Here is an 18,237-nt window from a genome sequence, read left to right as displayed (position 1 = left end):
CATGGTACTGGTACCAAAACAGGCGGGTGGACCAATGGTACAGAATAGAGGACACAGAAACCAATCCACAAATCTACAACTATCTTATATTTGATAAAGGGGCTAAAAGCATGCAATGGAGGAAGGATAGCATCTTCAACAAATGGTGCTGGGAAAACTGGAAATCCATATGCAACAAAATGAAACTGAATCCCTTTCTCTTGCCATGCACAAAAGTTAACTCAAAATGGATCAAGGAGCTTGATATCAAATCAGAGACACAGCATCTGATAGAAGAAAAAGTTGGCTACGATCTACATACTGTGGGGTCGAGCTCCAAATTCCTCAATAGGATACCCATAGCACAAGAGTTAATAACTAGAATCAACAAATGGGACTTACTCAAACTAAAAAGTTTTTTCTCAGCAAAAGAAACAATAAGACAGGTAAACAGGGAGCCTACATCCTGGGAACAAATCTTTACTCCTCACACTTCAGATAGAGCCCTAATATCCAGAGTATACAAAGAACTCAAAAAATTAGACAAAAAGACAACAAATAACCCAATCAACAAATGGGCCAAGGACCTGAACAGACACTTCTCAGAGGAGGACATACAGCAAGTACATGAAAAAATGCTCACCATCTCTAGCAGTCAGAGAAATGTGAATCAAAACCACCCTAAGATACAATCTCACTCCAGTAAGATTGGCAGCCATTAGGAAGTCAAACAACAACAAGTGCTGGCGAGGATGTGGGGAAAAGGGTACACTTGTACACTGCTGGTGGGACTGCCAATTGGTACGGCCAATTTGGAAAGCAGTATGGAGATTTCTTGGAAAGCTGGGAATGGAACCACCATTTGACCCAGCTATTCCCCTTCTGGGTCTATTCCCTAAAGACCTAAAAAGAGCATACTACAGGGACACTGCTACATCGATGTTCATAGCAGCACAATTCACAATAGCTAGACTGTGGAACCAACCTAGATGCCCTTCAATAGACAAATGGATAAAAAAAATGTGGCATTTATACACAATGGAGTATTACTCTGCATTAAAAAATGACAAAATCATAGAATTTGGAGGGAAATGGATGGCATTAGAGCAGATTATGCTAAGTGAAGCTAGCCAATCCCTAAAAAACAAATGCCAAATGTCTTCTTTGATATAAGGAGAGTAACTAAGAACAGAGTAGGGATGAAGAGCATGAGAAGAAGATTAACATTAAACAGGGATGAAAGGTGGAAGAGAAAGGGAGAGAGAAGGGAAATTGCATGGAAATGGAAGGAGACCCTCAGGGTTATACAAAATTACATACAAGAGGAAGTGAGGGGAAAGGGAAAAAAATACAAGGGGGAGAAATGAATTACAGTAGAGGGGGTAGAGAGAGAAGAGGGGAGGGGAGGCGAGGGGAGGGGGGATAGTAGAGGATAGGAAAGGCAGCAGAATACAACAGACACTAGTATGGCAATATGTAAATCAATGGATGTGTAACCGATGTGATTCTGCAATCTGTATAGGGGGTAAAAATGGAAGTTCATAACCCACTTGAATCAAAGTGTGAAATATGATATATCAAGAACTATGTAATATTTTGAACAACCAACAATAAAAATTTTAAAAAAATCTTTCTAGGTTCTGGAATTGTCTGCATAGACTTTACTGACTAAATAATCCTAATCTGAAAATCCAAAATATAAAACACAATCCAAAACATTTTGAGCACTAACATTATCCAACCTTTATTAATAATCATACAACAGCACTTGATACACTCTACTTATAATGATATAAGTAATTTCAACTAAACACATTATTCTAAATTAAACAATGAATCAAGATTCTCACAGAATTTTTTTCCCCCCAAAACTAGGGATCTTGTATATGCTAGGAAAGCACTCTACCACTGAGCTACATCCCCAGGCCCAGATTCTCACTACTTAACTTACAAAGCCAGGTGCAGTGGAGAACACCTGTAATCCCAGCAGCTCAAGAGGCAGAAGCAGGAGGATTTTGAGTTCAAAGCCAGCCTCAGAAATTTAGCAGGGCCCCAGGCAACTCAGTGAGACCCCATCTCTAAATAAAATACAAAAAGGAGTAGGAATGTGGCTCAGTGGTTAAGTGACCCAGAGTTTAATCCCCAGTACCCCCCCCAAAAAAATGACAGAAATTTCATAAAACTCACAAAAAACTATATGTAAATCGTTTTTTAAAAAATAATAAACAGCCAGGCATGGTGGTACATGCCTGTAATCCCAGCAGCTCAGGAGGCTGAGGCAGGAAAATCCAAAGTACAAAGCTAGCCTCAGCAACTTATCAAGGGCCTATGCTACTTAGCAAGACCTGTCTCAAAAAAACATATGAAAAGGGCTGGGGATGCGGCTCAGTGGTTAAGCACCCCCGGGTTCAATCCCTGGCTTCAAAAATAAAATTGAATTTAAAAAAATAATAAATAATAAACAGGAGTTGGGTACAGTAATCCCAGCAACTCAGGAGGCTGAGGCAGGAGGATTTCAAATTTAAGGCCAGCCTCAGCAATTTAGCAAGAACACATTAAAATGAAAAATAAAAAGGTCTGGGGATGTAGCTGAGTGGTAAGTACCCTGGGTTTGATCCCCAGGACAAGTAGTAGTAGTAGTAGTAGTAGTAGTAGTAGTAGTAGTAATAGTAAATTCAGTACTGTGGGTATACACCCTATAATCCCAATTACTCTGGAGGCTGAGGCAGAAGACAACAAGTTGAAGTCTAGCCTGGGCAACTTAGTGAGACCCTGTCTAAAAATAAAATACTACATGGGAAGCTAAGGCAGGAGGATCCTAAGTTCAGAGCCAGCTTCAACATCTTAGCAAGGCCATAGATAACTTAGTGATACCCTGCCTCAAAATAAAAATAAATAAATAAAAATAAAAAGGGCTGGGAATGTAGCTCAGTGGTAAAGCACCCCTTGGTTCAATCCCCACTACAGGATGTAGGGTGATATACCAGTTTCATTTTCCAGATACCAGCTACTTGTTTTGGAGCTGTCTCTCAAGCTTGGTGCCTTTTTCAATATCAATCACTTGTCTTATGTAAATTTTCACAACCACATTAACTCACAATAAAAAAATATATATAAATAGACCAGGCTTATTAAATCTGTTATACATAATCCATTGTGGCATCATTCTAAGTAGCTACTCATAGGCTGAAAAGTGAAGAAAAGTTATTAAAGTAATTACTAAGATTCATTTAAGTAAGAAAGTATAGAACATTACAAGAAGTTCTGTTTAAAAAAAAAAAAAAAAGGAATGCAGGGTATTTTCTGACAGGCAAGCAGGACAGCTGGAACAAAGCTGCTGGAGCAACAGCTGTGCACCATGTACTGCTCAGCTAAAACCACAAACTAAAGTAACCCATGTCAGACAACTTCATTTGATTAATCGGCTCAGTCAATGGCTTCTTCCTGAAACTACTACAAAGAAATCTAAATTATATGTGTAATTCACAATGATTTTATTTGTTTATTTATTTATTTGGTACTGGGGACTGACCCCATGGGTGCTTTCCACTGAGCTACATTCCCAGTCCTTTTCTTTTTTTTATTTTGAGACACTGTCTTTCTAAGTTGCTGAAGGTCCTGTTATATGGCTGAGGCTGACCTCCAAGTTACAATCCCCCTCCCTCAGAATCCCATATCACTGGGATTACAGGTTTACACCACACTCAGCTAATCTGCAATGATATAGGAAATTTTTAAAAAAAAAAAAATCTGTAACTCTAAATGTAAAATTAAAAACTGAGAATCACAATCTAACATTTTAACAGAAGACAAGATATCCATTATATTTTCAGACCTACTAAAATAGTGATCATAAACCATGGCACACTACAGTCCCAGCTACTTGGGAGGCTGATACAGGAGGATCACTTGAGCCCGGGTGTTTGAGGTTTTATTTTGTGGTGCTGGGGTTTGAACCCAGGGCCATGTGCATGCTAGGCAAGTACTCTACCACTGAGCTACATCCTCAGCACCAAGCTGGTTATGAGACCAGCCTAGGTAACATAGTTAGACCCTATCTCACAAAAAAAATAAAATAAATAAGATTTCATAATGGCAAGGAACTTACAAAAACAAAAATAACATCACCATTCCGACTGGCATTCTTAACACTAAACTAAATGAAAAGAACTTTAACACCATAAAATAGTGCAGTGGTTATAAGAAATTTTTTAACATTAGTCAGGCATGGTGGTGCACACCTGTAATGCCAGCTACTGGGGAGACTTTAGGCACAACAATCAAGAGTTTAAAGTAAGCTGGACAACTTGCTGACACCCAGTCCCAAATTAAGAAACAAAAAGGACTGTGGATGGAGCTCAGTGGTAGAGCTCCCTGGGTTGGCTCCATGCAGTATATGAAAATAAGAATTAATGCAGTGCTTGAGTAAGCTTTACCATTATACCTACTTAAACATCTACAACTTGTTATTAAATTATCACAAACTTATACCTTTGTTTTACATTTTTATCTCCATGTTTTTATTTTAAAAACTCACAAAGCACACTCTAACTTTAAATGCATTTTTTTCTTGGTTTGAAATACATGCCTATAACCCTATATTCAGTTCCCATAAGAGAAGGTATAAGGCTATGTGGGCTTGTGCACATACATACACATACACACCTAATGCAAACTCCCTACCTTATTTAGTAGATGTATCTTAAATTCAGAAGCAATAAGGGCAAAATTACAAATTTAACAGTCCACATTGTTTTCCACATTATTTTTCCACATTGTTTCTGAAACTTAAATTATATTATTATCACAAATCTTCCTTTGCAGTTTGACTTCACTGGTTAGTATTCTTTCTCTTTCAGCTAACAAACTGCTGACTGTTATAATCTCAACCACATGTCATCATTTAACCAAAAACAAGGCATTAGGAGAAAACCCACCAGGAAATAAGACAAAAGTAGTGACTCCTTAAGACATTACCCTCAAGTCTGTTTCACATTTCCTGAGTCAGAATTTCCAGAAAGAAATTAATGATGACTACTATATCCAAAGACTTTTTTGGATAAAACTGAATGCTTATGGATCAATTGCTAAAAACTTCTAAAACTAGGATTCAAATGTGCATCTGCCATATTGATCTTCTCATTTCAGAGATGCTCTGAAATTTAAAAATGAAAACCAGTTCTTTGCTCTCTTCATTAACAGGCTGCTATGAAGCTATCCTATAACGATATTACTCATCTTTCCTAATATCTTTTCCCTAGTTATTTTCTATTTCCTATTTAAGGCCTAATATTAGCAATTAATAAACAGCAACAAATATTTTCCTATGCACTTAGTTCTATGTTACAAATGTATTCCTGATCTATGATTCTCAAAATCTAAATAGGAAGAACAAAGTTTACAAACAAATGCAACCAAGAGGCGTACATTCAGGCCAAGCAATCTAAAGATCAAAGACTTAGGTTGGGCACAGAGACCCTTAACACCTATAATTCCAGCTGCTCAGTAGGCTGAGACAGGCTGAAGTTCCAGGCCAGCCTGGGCATTTTACTGAGATCCTGTTTCAAAATAAAATGTAAACAGATTGGGCATTAACTGCAGTGGCAGAGCACTGCCTACCATTTGTAAGCCCCTGGGTTCAATCCCCAACCACACACACACACACACACACACACACACACACACACAAAGTCCTACTAAAATACTTGTTTACATCCTTGTGTTTAGAGGGTTTTAAATATTGCCAAGGTCAATCAGACACAGAATCTTTCCCTACTTCAAACCTTCCATTTGAAAAATGAAGAAACTGAATCCAGAAAAGTGAATTGACTTGTCCATGGCCACACAGTCATACAGCAGTTGAATCAAGACCCAAATTTGACTCACAGGTTGCTGTTTCTTAGACAAACAATATAAATTTTTCCATGTCTAGAATTCTTTAAAAACAAAAACACGGAAGCTGTATTGTTTAATTTCATCAGGCAACTTAGGACTAACAAAAGCAATCACAAGAAATAAGTTCCTTAGAAATAGCCTCTACTTTTGAAATAACTTCCACTTTTATACCCTCAATACAAGGGAAATAAAATGATATAAACAAACTTGCTCATGTCTGTATAAACAATGGTTAAAGGTTAAAAACAAAGAATATAAAGTACAAAAAAAAGAATAAAAACAAATTTACACAGATTTCACAAATTACTGGATTCCTCCACTAACAGAGAATCTCAGATTTGATTTTTAAACATTATAAACTATTCACAAAAGTTGAAAAAAGAACTTAGCAAGGCCCTAAGCAACTCACAGAAACCCCATCTCTAAGGGCTGGGGATGTCCCTGGTAAGCCCCTCTGGGTTCAATCCCTGGTACAAAAAAAAAAAAAAGTTGTAAAAATGTTAAATACAATTAAAGTCAAGCAAATGCATACAAACACAAAACCAAGAATGGCAATATAAATATAATATAGGATGAAATACAGAGTAAAATACACAAGAATGATACTTAATGATAAAAGATTTAATCATTCTAACTTTTATATAATAAATAATATACCATCAAAGAAAAGCAAAATCAGAAATGCATGGAAAAATAAGGTTTTCACAAAAGATTTAATAAAACTACTTCAGAGCCTCACAGATTAAACAGGCATAAAAAAGGATATAAAAATATTTATAATATTGACAAGTTCCATTTTAATTTATTTGTGTAAAACTTTGTACCTCATATGCTACAAATATTCTCCACTTATATTCCAGGAATGGCTACAAAAAACAATTGTAAATTTCTTTATCTTTTTGGTGGTGATGGGGGAGAGTACCAGGGACTGAACACAGGGTGCTTAACCACTGAGCCACATCCGCAGCCCCCACCCTATTTATTTATTTATTTATTTATCTATTTATTTATTTAGAGGCAGGGTCTCACTAAATTGCTTAAGGCTTTTCTAAATTGCTGAGGCTGGCTTTGAACCTGTGATCCTTCTACCTCAGTCTCCCAAGTTGCTAGGGAACAGCTGTAGCATGTGACACTACATCCAGTATTTTTTTTTTTTCGTCCTCCACTCCTCCACATTCACCCCAGCAGGAGTAAGAATTGAACATAGAGCAAGTAGTGGGGATTATAGGTATGTGCCATCCCCTGTGGCGAAAAAAATTTTTAATGTTCTAAAACAGAGATTTTACATTTTCTTTTACTTTAACCCAATAAAGTAAGAAATCTATAATTAAAAGGACACAGTCAAACAGGTGAGGTGGCACAGGCATCTATAATTCCAGCTACTTGGAAGGCAGAAGGATGAAATTCTGGGCCAACCTCCACAATTTAGTGAGACTCTATCTCTAAATAAAATTTTATACAGGGCTGAGGCCATAGCTCAGTTGTATAAACTTGTCTAGTATTCCCAAGGCCTTGAGAAGGAACCACTCAACCTTTTTCCAAATTTAAATTACTCAGTATGGCAGAATGAATTCAACTACTATGTATAATTATAATGCACCAATAAAAAATTAAATTATTTAAAAACTAAGTGATATCCAAACTGAAATTACAAATTATTCTAGGAAGAAGCAAAAAGTGCAAGATCTTATTTCCAAGTAAACAATACAAAATCAGCCTTGCAATACCTTTCCAAAGGTCATTAGTTACACTTCAGATTTCAGGCAAATCACAGTGGCACATATCTAAAATCCCAGTGACTCAGGAGACTGAGGCAGGAGAACCCCAAGTTCGAGGCCAGCCTCAATCAAAGCAACTTAGCAAGGACCTGTCTCAAAATAAAAAATAAAAAAGGTCTGGGGATGTACCTAACTGGTAAATTGCCCTGAGTTCAGTCCCTAACACTAAAAAAAAAAAAAAAAAAAAAAAAAAAAAAAAATTACATTATAGATTACAGGGTGATAGTAACACATTTGAAAAACACTAGAATTCCTTTAAAATATTTTTAAAATTATAAATTATAGTATATTGTTCCCTAAAAGTACTATAATGAGAAATATATGGCAATTAATTCCATTTTAGAAAATAAAGAGGAGAGCAACAGCAAAGTTTATAGATAAAATCATGAAAAAGGTAATTATTATAATATTCAATGCAATATAAGCATACTTCAGTTACATCCACAAACACATACTATACACAAACTCTCCAAAGGATCTCTTTTGTTTCTAGGCCATTCCATTTTCTATACCATTAGAAAGAAAACCTGTGCTGTGATTCACATTTTAGAGATGTGTAAGCATGCACGCACACAAACCTCTATATCCCCGTCTCTTCCACTTGCCTCTGTGCAGAAAGCTAAGATGTAAAGGATTTAAAAACTGGGCTGAAATGTACCTCACTAGTACAGCACTTGCCTAGCATGTGCCAGGCCCTAAGTCTGATCTTCAACAATTTTTTTTTTTTAAATAAAAGCATCCCTTTCAACTATGCTCTAAAATAATACCTCTCAGCCAACAGCTCAGAATAGGCTGAATGTTTTAGAGGATTTAAAAGAATTTCTCATTTGTTGAAATCCTACTGATACTGTCCAAAAATCTGAAACTTCCCAGTATCCATCTGCCCTTCTACAACAGAACAGAATGGAAATCTCAGTAGCTTAAAGCAATCCTGAGGATGACCAGTTCTTTACTTCCAACACCAAAATCAACTTCATGAACAAATACATATACTTTGCACAATGAAAAACCCCTACTTTTTGTTTTACAATATTAAGATTCAGAAAAATATAAGTTTTGTGGCCTTAAGAAAAGATGAGAAAACATTACCATTGTTTAATATAAGACTTAATATCTTGACTTCTCAGCCAAGGGCATTAAAACTGAGATTTAACAGATTTAAATTTTAACAAATTTTCCTAGAATGAATAGTAGCTTATTCTTTTCGTTGATTAACTTAGAACAACATGATATGAATATTATAGAAGACTCAGGATATACCTCTACATAGCAAAAAAGTATATATTTTTTTTTTCAGGGAACCAAAGCACAAATAGCAGATATTTAAAAGATAATTGAGAAAAAAATACAAAAAATGAAAATCTTCCCAGACCTTAAGTGTTTCATCCTTTCCCTGGGGAAACTTGTGAACAGAGAAAAACTTCTAGTCATATCCTGATAAATGTTCCCATTTCCAATGATAAGTGAATGCTACAAGCATACAAACAGAAAAGTTATTTCTGCAGAACAGAAACTTGAGGAACTCTGGGCCTCAAACATGCTAGCAAACACTCCCACTGTTACATCCTTGATTATTTTAAGACAGGGTCTCATCAAGTTGCAGAGACTGGCCCAGAACTTTTGATTCTACTGCCTCAGCTTCCAGAGTAGCTGAGGTTACAGGGATGTTCCACCACACCCAGCTCACATTTGGTTGTTTTAAATAAGGACACTAGCTGGGCATGGTGGCACATGCCTATAATCTCAGCAGCTCGGGAGGGGGAGGCAGGAGAATCACAAGTTCAAAGCCAGCCTCAGCAACTTAGGGAGGCCTTAAGCAACTCGGTGAGACTCTGTCTCTAAAATATTTATATATAAAGGGGTTGGGGATATGGTTCAGTGTTAAAGTGCCCCTTGGGTTCAATCCCTGGGAAGTGGAGGGGAAGAGGAGGAGAAGGAGGAGGAGGAAGAGGAAGAAGAAAAAAGAAAAAATGAATAATTTTAAGATTAAATCCCAGTAGAAAAAAAGAACACAGAAAAAAAATAAAATACATCTACATAGCAAAAGACACTTAATATAAAAGGAAGAGAGTTGTTTTGCTAACATTAACAGTTCATGGCCAAGGGCTGGGGTTGTGGCCCAGTGGTGGAATGCTCACCTAGCAAGCATGAGGCACTGAGTTTGATCCTCAGCACTACATAAATATAAAATAAAGATATTGTGTCCACCTAAAACTAAGAAATAAATATTTAAAAAAAGAGTCTATGGCCAAAATGTATACTCTCCTAATCTATTTTTATCAATAGTTCCCTTCCAAAATATCTGGCTACAAAATTAGAAGGTTTTCTCTTTATACCCTAGGTACATGTATGACTGCACATATGGTGCAATTCCACATCATGTACAATCAGAGAAATGAAAAGTTGTACTCCATTTGTGTACAATGAGTTGAAATGCATTCTACTGTCATATATAACTATTTAGAACAAATTTAAAAATAAAAAATTGCAAGTGGAAAAAAAATTCTCTTTGTTTAAACAGAGAGGAAGTAAGCCCAACTTGATGCCTCAACTTGATTCCTTGAAGCATAAATTCATTCAATAACCAGATAAGGTGATTAAAAAGACTACATCTCATTAGCATAACCAAGTAGTTAGGTTCTGTCAACAACAGATGTATATACAACTGTAATCCCTTAAGATTAGACTGCCTAGTGGGGCTGGGGATGTGGCTCAGTGATTAAGCACCCCCAATTCAAAAACCCCAGTAAGAAAACGGAAAAAAAAAAAGAGAGAGAGAGAGAGATCATCAAGTTTCCACTGTATCCTGAATGTTTATTCATTAGACTGAATTCTACATCAAGAACTTCTCAATCATTTATCATCATGGAGTCAATTATCAATTATCTCATTTCAATTATTAAATTGTCCCCTAGTAAGTCAATGGTAGTCCCCATCATCTCCATTTTTTTTTTTAAGTAATTCCTTACTTTCTGGAAATACAAGATGAGCCTGTAGTGTTTTGTATTACAAGACCCTTGAAAATACAAGATACTACAGGCTCATCTTGTATTTCTTGTATTTCTTCCTACCACAACCCTAGAATCAGACATTCTCTAAAGTTCCTTCTAGTAGAGAATGGTATTTAGAAACCAAGATCTGGTACTAGTTGGTCTCAATTCTAACAAGGTGTCACTGTTTCTGGGCCCTGTGAATGGAAATGGAAGAAAAATGTATACATGGGGCTGGGGTTGTGGCTCAGTGGTGGAGTGCTTGCCTTGCATGTGAGAGGCCCCGGGTTCCATCCCCAGCACCATGTAAAAATAAACAAATAAAAATGAAGATATTGTGCTCATCTACAACTAAAAAAAAAAAAAGAAAAGAAAAATGTATACATGTGTGCATCTGCATCCACATACTTGTACTGTATTTCTGTATCTACATACTTTTAAAAGGTTAAACCAATATCTCCAATTTTAGTCAAACAACAGAGTTCATTGTCACATTCACCCTTTCCACGTTTATAGCTCCTTTCCTCCAACAGTGAGAACCTGCTCCCATTTTTCAAAATATGTTTACTTATTTGCTAATCTCAGTACAGAAAAATACACACAATTGCAAACTCATGCCTCTGTAACCAAAAAAAAAAAAAAAAAAAAAAAAAACCAACTATCAACTACAGTTCAACCTTTGCTTCAAGTTCTTTTTGTCTTTATCCTGAGGACACAGTACAAATACTGGGTTCAGAAGTTATCTAAATAAGGTTCAGATCACTTGTTTGTATTTCACATAACACTTATTTCCCTCATCACCTGACTCCATTGCTATGTTTGCTATTTATATACAGTATGTAAAACATTAACATGGTTCCAAAAGTCAAAAGGATCACTGTTCCCATTTTTTCTCCCACTTCATTCCTACTCACTCTCTCCAGGTAACCAATTTTATCATCAATCACTCATGTATTCTAGTTTTGTCCCCATAAACAAATACATATGTATTTTCTTATTTCCTCTTCTTTTCTACAGTACTGTTTATCATTTCCCACTTTAGTTTTTCCACTGAACTATGTACCTTAGGAAGCACTCCATACTTCAAGGCCTTTCTCATTCTTTATTACAGCTGAATAATGCTCCAGTGGGTGAATATATCATGTTATTCAACTCCTCCTACCTAGCAGGTTGCTTCTAATTTTTGCAAGTACAAATAATGCCACAACCTTGTGCCTATTGTTTTCACACTGCTGGAAATATATTTTCAGGGTAAAATACTAGATTTGGGATTGTTGAGCCAAAAGGTTAATATAAATATTACCTCATGTCTCCTAAAGTAATGCACTGAGAACACAGGATTTGTTATTCTTGCCCCCCAAAACACATAACCTGAACTTAATCACAAAGAAACAGTAGTCAATAAAAATTAAGGAGACTCTACAAATAACTAATTTGTACTCTTTTTTTAGTTGTAGTTGGACTCAATATCTTTATTTATTGATTTTTATGTGGTGCTGAGGATCGAACCCAGGCCTCTCTCATGCTAGGGAGCACTCTACCGCTGAGCCACAACCCCAACCCTAATTTGTACTCTTTAAGAAACTAAAAACCTCTTCCAAATTAAAGAAGAAATGGATATAAAATGCATCATATAATCTTCTTACAAAGGCCATTATTGGGACAATTGGTAAAATCCAAAAATCAAAATCCACAAATTAGGTAATAGTAATATATTAATGTTAACTTCTGGTTTCGGTTTACTGTATGGTGTTTATGTAAGCAAATGCCCTTGTTCTTAGAAAATAACAACAGAGGTCTTTAAGGATGAAGGCAGGGAACATGTCAACTTACAAGCCAATGGGTTTTTTGTTAAATGTGTTTAGATTGGAAGGATAAAGCAAATATAGTAACATGCTGGCATTTGAGAAATGTAGGTTAACTTTTTTACAAAAGGATCATCAGATATCATTTTAACACTTAACATTCATAATTCCAGTACTCCCCTGATACATACTGGGTACTGAACCCAGAGATGCACTACCACAAGCTACATTTTTTTATTTTGAGACAAGGTCTCACCAAATTGCAGAAGGCTGGCATAAAACTTGTGATCCTCCTGCCTCAGCCTCCCAAATCACTGAAATTGCATGCATGTGCAAACACACACGCTCACACATACACACAGTTTAAAATCAAGAGATTCACCAGAGGCTAAGGCAGGAGGATGGAGAGTTCAAAGCCAGGCTCAGCAAAAGCAAGGTGCTAAGCAACTCAGTGAGACCCTGCCTCTAAATAAAATACAGAAGTATCTTCTAATTGAAGAAGTGTCTTCAAGATGTAGAAATGGGAAGCTGGAACTCAGTGGCAGAGCACTTGCCTAGCACTGTGTGAGGCACTGGGTTCAATCCTTAGCACCACGTAAAACTGAATAAATTTTTTAAAAAATTTTTTAAAGAAAGGTAAACTTTGAAAAAAGATGTAGAGGCCGGGATTGTGGTTCAGTGGTTGAGCACTTGCCTCACACGTGTGAGATACTGGGTTCGATCCTCAGCAACACATAAAAATAAATACACAAAAATATTTTTTAAAATACTGATGAGAAAAAATATATATAGTGCTAATTGAGAAGTGTTAAAAAATTAAAAATAAAATAAAAAGACGTAGAAATGGAATGACAATTCAGGAATTTAAACTCACAACCTTGACACATGAATCAAGTAACTATTAACACAAATAAGGGAGTCCTGAAATCTCTCCAGGATCTCTGCTCCCAAGGGGAAAAAAAAAAGACAATGAAAACAATACTCTGGAAGATAAACTCTAGGTAAATAGTAATGTTTGAATCAAGTCAAGATTAACAGGTTTTAAGACTGACTAAAATTCAAGATGTGAGAAATTAGCTAACACCTACAGAGTTCAAACATAACAAACTGCTCAATAAAAAGTTTGGATGCTAAAAAAATAGAAACTGGAGCTGGGGACAGTGTCATACACCTGTAATCCCAGATCCTCAGGAGGCTGAGGCAGGAGGAGCCCAAATTCAAGGCCAACCTGAGCAATTTAGAAAAACCCTATCTCAAAATAAAAGAGCTGTAGATATAGCTCAGTGGTAGAGCACCCCCAATTCAATCCCCAATCCCCAATATAGGGGAGGAGAAAAAAATAAGAAACTGAGAACATCTAACTTTAAAATCTGTAAAACATGTAATATTCTCTTCTCCAAATTTTCAGAAGAAGCACTAATTCAAAATCCAATGATTAGTTCATTATTTCTTCTTTTTTTTTTTTTGTCCTAGTAATTTAACCCGGGGGGACCTGGCACATGCTAATAATTAGCACATGCTCTACCACTGAGCTACATCCCAGTCCCATCATTTCTTAAAATTAATTCCCCACAAAAAAAAAAGTTTTCACAACTCAAAATTAAATCAATATTCATCACCTAAATACAAGCAGAAATGAGAAGGAGGAGGTATATGGGTTTGGGGTGGGAAGGGTAGTCAAAACTTAATAGACTAGATTATGAGTTAAGGAAAAATGAGAAATTACAAATTTTGTTTTGGAAGAACATCAAGATATAGAAGTAAGAATAGCAAAGAAAACCAGATAACAATCATCAGTTACTTACTCAGTAGATGGCACTGTACTAAATGATTTGCAAGCATTTATTTTATTTACTCCAAAAATCCTACGGGTACTGTTTATTCTTCCTTTTCAAATGGGGAACTGAGGTTAAGAGAACCTAAGAATCTTGACCACAGTAAGAATTTCAAAGATGCAGAGATCTGTTCAACCAAACCCAATATTTTATGGAGAACTGAAGTCATGAAGAATTTAAGGGAGACTGAGAGACTACCAGAGTGACCTGGTTAGGGAGTCTAAGAATCTAAATATGTGGTGATACATATCTGTAATCCAAATGACTTGGGAGGCTGGGTTAGGTGGATGGCAAGTCTAACGTCAGGGTCAACAATTTAGCAAGACCTTACCTCAAAATTAACAAAAAGGACTAGGGATGTAGCTTAGATCAATGGTAAAGCACCCCTGGGTTAAATTTCCAGTACTGGGAAGAAAAAAAAAAAAAAGACCCCAATATCAAACTATCACTCCCTTCCACTCTGTACAATGTCAAAATTATGTCCTAACTGGAATTTACTCATCACTTAGGTATTCTATTTACCAAGAGAACTTAAAAATGTTTTTCAAAAGAACCTATAAACATCAGAAACAGGGAGTTCACGTAACTCTTAATAACAATACTTTACATTTTATCACATACACTATGGTTTTTTTCATTGTTGTTTGTTTGTTTGTTTTATTTTGTTTTGTTTTGTGGGGGGAGAGGGGGGTTAGGGATTGAACCCAGGAGCACTTAACCACTGACCTACATCCCCAGTCCTTTTTATTCTAAGACAGGGTCTCCTTAAATTGCTTAGGGTCTGGGTCTCACTAAGTTGTTGAGGCTGACCTTGAGCAATCTGCCAGCCTCAGCATCACTGGTATTACAAGGATGTGCAACCTCACCCAGCTGTTGTATTCATTTTTAAAGCAGAAAAGGCAGCCAGGCACAATGGTACATGCCTGTAATCCCAGCAATTTGGAAGGCTGAAGCAGAAGGATTCCAAGTTCAAGTCCAGCCACAGCAATTTAGCAAGACCCTGTTTTAAACTAAAAAGAGTTGGGGATGTAGCTCAGTGACAGGGCACCCCTGTGTTCAAAAGACCCCCCGCCAGAGGAGGGAGGATGGAAAACGTGTTTCAATTTATTATTTTGATTTCCTAATTTTGCAGCTCTTCATATACACCGAAGATAACAACTAAATCTAAGGTCAAAGAAAGGGCTACAAGAGGGGCTGGGTTTGTGGTTTGGCGGTAGAGTGCTTGCCTAGCACGTGTGCAGTGCTGGGTTCAATCCTCAGCACCACATATAAATAAATACATAAAAGGTATTGTGTCCAACTACAACTAAAAAAATAAAAAATAAAAAAGGGGAGGGGGAGTTACAAGAGAAGTTGTTTTTAAATTTGCCATTTCCAAATGTGTTTATTATACTTTTTCTGCTGAAGGTAACAAAATAGAAGGTGGGCGATGTAGCACAGTGGTGCATGAGCTACCGGGTTTGATTGCCTGCACTACAATAAATAAATAACAGAATAGAAAACATATATTGAAACATATAAAAACCAGGTAATATTTCCAAAGTCTTTAAAAAATATATAGAAGCCAGCACAGTGACCCATGCCTATAATTCCAGCTACTCAAGAGGATCACAAATTTGAGGCCAGCCTGGGAAACTTGGTAAGGCCCTTTCTCAAAACTAAAATTAAATAAATGGCACGGTGGCACACGCCTGTAATCCGGGAGGGAGACTGAGACAGGAGGATCTCGAGTTCAAACCAGCCTCAGCAATTCAGCGAGGCACTAAGCAACTGAGTGAGACCCTGTCTCTAAATAAAATACAAAATAGGGCTGGGGATGTGGCTCAATGGTTGAGTGCCCCTGAGTTCAATTCCCAATACAAAAAAAAAAACTAAAATTAAAAAAAAAAGACCAATTTGTGCCACTCAAATCTATAACTGACTTACAAAGAGAACTTCCTTGTTTAAAATGATTATTCTTCTGCTCTCTCCTCTCCCTCCAGTTTCTACTAATTATAATAGAATGAATTTTAACTCCCCAGTGTCAGACAATAAATAGCAGCTCTGTTAATATAGATGATAAACACTTCAATTACATAATCTAAGAATAATTTAATGCCAGGTTCAGTGGCACACCCCTTCAATCCCAGCCAGCAACTCAGGAGGTTAAGTGAAAGGATGGCAAGTGATTGCAAATTTGTGGTCAGCCTTGGCAATTTAGTGTGATCCTGTTTCAAAACACAAAATAAAAAGAGCTAGAGATGTAGCTCAATGGTAGAGTATCCCTGGGCTCAATCCCCAATAGCCAAAATAATAATAACAATAATAAAAACATCAACATATGTAGTCTTACTATGAACTAGACATTTTTCTAAACCTTGGCATGTTAACTCATTTTAATTTTCACAACTGGATGTTGTACATTGTATTTCCCCAGTTTACAGAAGAGGAAAGGTAAGGTACTAAGAAGTTAAGTAACTTGTCTGAGATTACCCATGGACCAAATGGCATAGTTAGGTCTCTATTCTCTTCTCCAGAAAGCCTAAACTTCAGAGCCTAGATGTTCCTATTTCACTGGCCCCAAGTCACCTATCTCACTCCCATAATCCCCACCTGCCTCCTCTCTCCAAGCTAACACATCGTCATCCCTATACTCCCGTATAACATTTCCAGTCTTCCTACTAAACTACACAGTGCTTTTTTTCCCCTTCTGGGGTGCTGGGGATAGAACCAGGGTCTTTAACATGCTAGGTTAACACTACCACTAAGTTACACTCCTAGACCCACACACAGTGTTTTATTAATCCTTCCCAAATTGACTTTTCCAAATCTGAATTTCCTTTGAATTTAAGCATGTTTCAGAACTGAACATACACTTATAAAAATGCCTACCATTAACAAAGCACATACTACATGCTAGGTACAAAATTAAGATCTTTCTTATAATTTAGAAGTTATACAGAATGTGTAATCAAACCTATTTTACTGACAAGAAAATTGAGGCTCAGAGAAGCTAAATATTTGGCAGTGTTCTCACAGCCAGCAAAACAACAAAGCAAAAGATACAAGCTCATATGTGTATGACAAAAAGTCCATACTTTATGTAATAATGATGAGAGTGAGTGTGTGTGAGTGTGTGTGTGTGTGTGTGTGTGTGTGTGTGTGTGTGTATTATATATAGGTCTTTCTCATGCATACCTTTATCTGATATCATCTACCACATTCAGATACTATACTACTCATAAAGGAAGTATTTCTTTAACAAATGAATTCTACAAAATCATTAGGAAGACAACAATTACCATCATCTTAATGGTTTCTAATACTATTTCCAAAACGAAAAGTTCCAATACCTTGTTTAAATAATTAACTTATAGATCCAATTACTTTCAGATGATCCCTTCCTCAAACAAATTTAAATGTTTGGGTTTAAATTTTAACTAACATTAGTCACTGATACTGGAACCCAGATTGCCCTCCCATTTCTGGATTCCCTCCAACACCAACCATCAATCTAGTCATGAAGGAAAAGGGTTAGTTATAAATTATTTTGCTTTGCTATCAGTTACTTAAAAGTCTTTCTTGTCCCTGGGGAAACAGCGACGTCACAGCATCCCTGATTCTGTCTGCTAAACTCAAACCAATCTCACCTCTTACTCAGTGTGATTTTTTTTTAACTCACTAATGAGCATACTGTAAAGGCTCATTACATATATTTCTGGACACAAAGGTTTTAGCAGCGATTTTTAATTCCATGGGATATTATAGCAGTAATTAATGTTCATTTATTCAATGACAAAAGTGATACATTTATGTTACCGTACTTGGCATTTTAATGTCACTACAAATATTATAGGTTTTAATGAAATAGCTATTTAACCCAATTAACGACAAATGGGTGAAACAGGAATCAGAAAAAATATTTTGTCATCTGTACTCTTGGCACAGTAAAAAATATCTTTGTTACCTGGTAGAG

General features: G+C 36.4%; 1 protein-coding gene across 1 annotated transcript in view; it reads right to left on the bottom strand.

Annotated features, from left to right (window-relative positions):
• The window catches only part of Rras2 (RAS related 2), an 83,734-nt gene that overhangs the window by 64,395 nt on the left and 1,102 nt on the right, over positions 1 to 18,237 (bottom strand). The window lies entirely within an intron of this gene.

Source organism: Urocitellus parryii, chromosome 4 (genome assembly GCF_045843805.1).
Source record: "Urocitellus parryii isolate mUroPar1 chromosome 4, mUroPar1.hap1, whole genome shotgun sequence".
Taxonomy (NCBI): Eukaryota; Metazoa; Chordata; class Mammalia; order Rodentia; family Sciuridae; genus Urocitellus; species Urocitellus parryii.
Note: the sequence above shows the minus strand (reverse complement) of the source record. Positions and strands in the feature narration are given on the sequence as shown.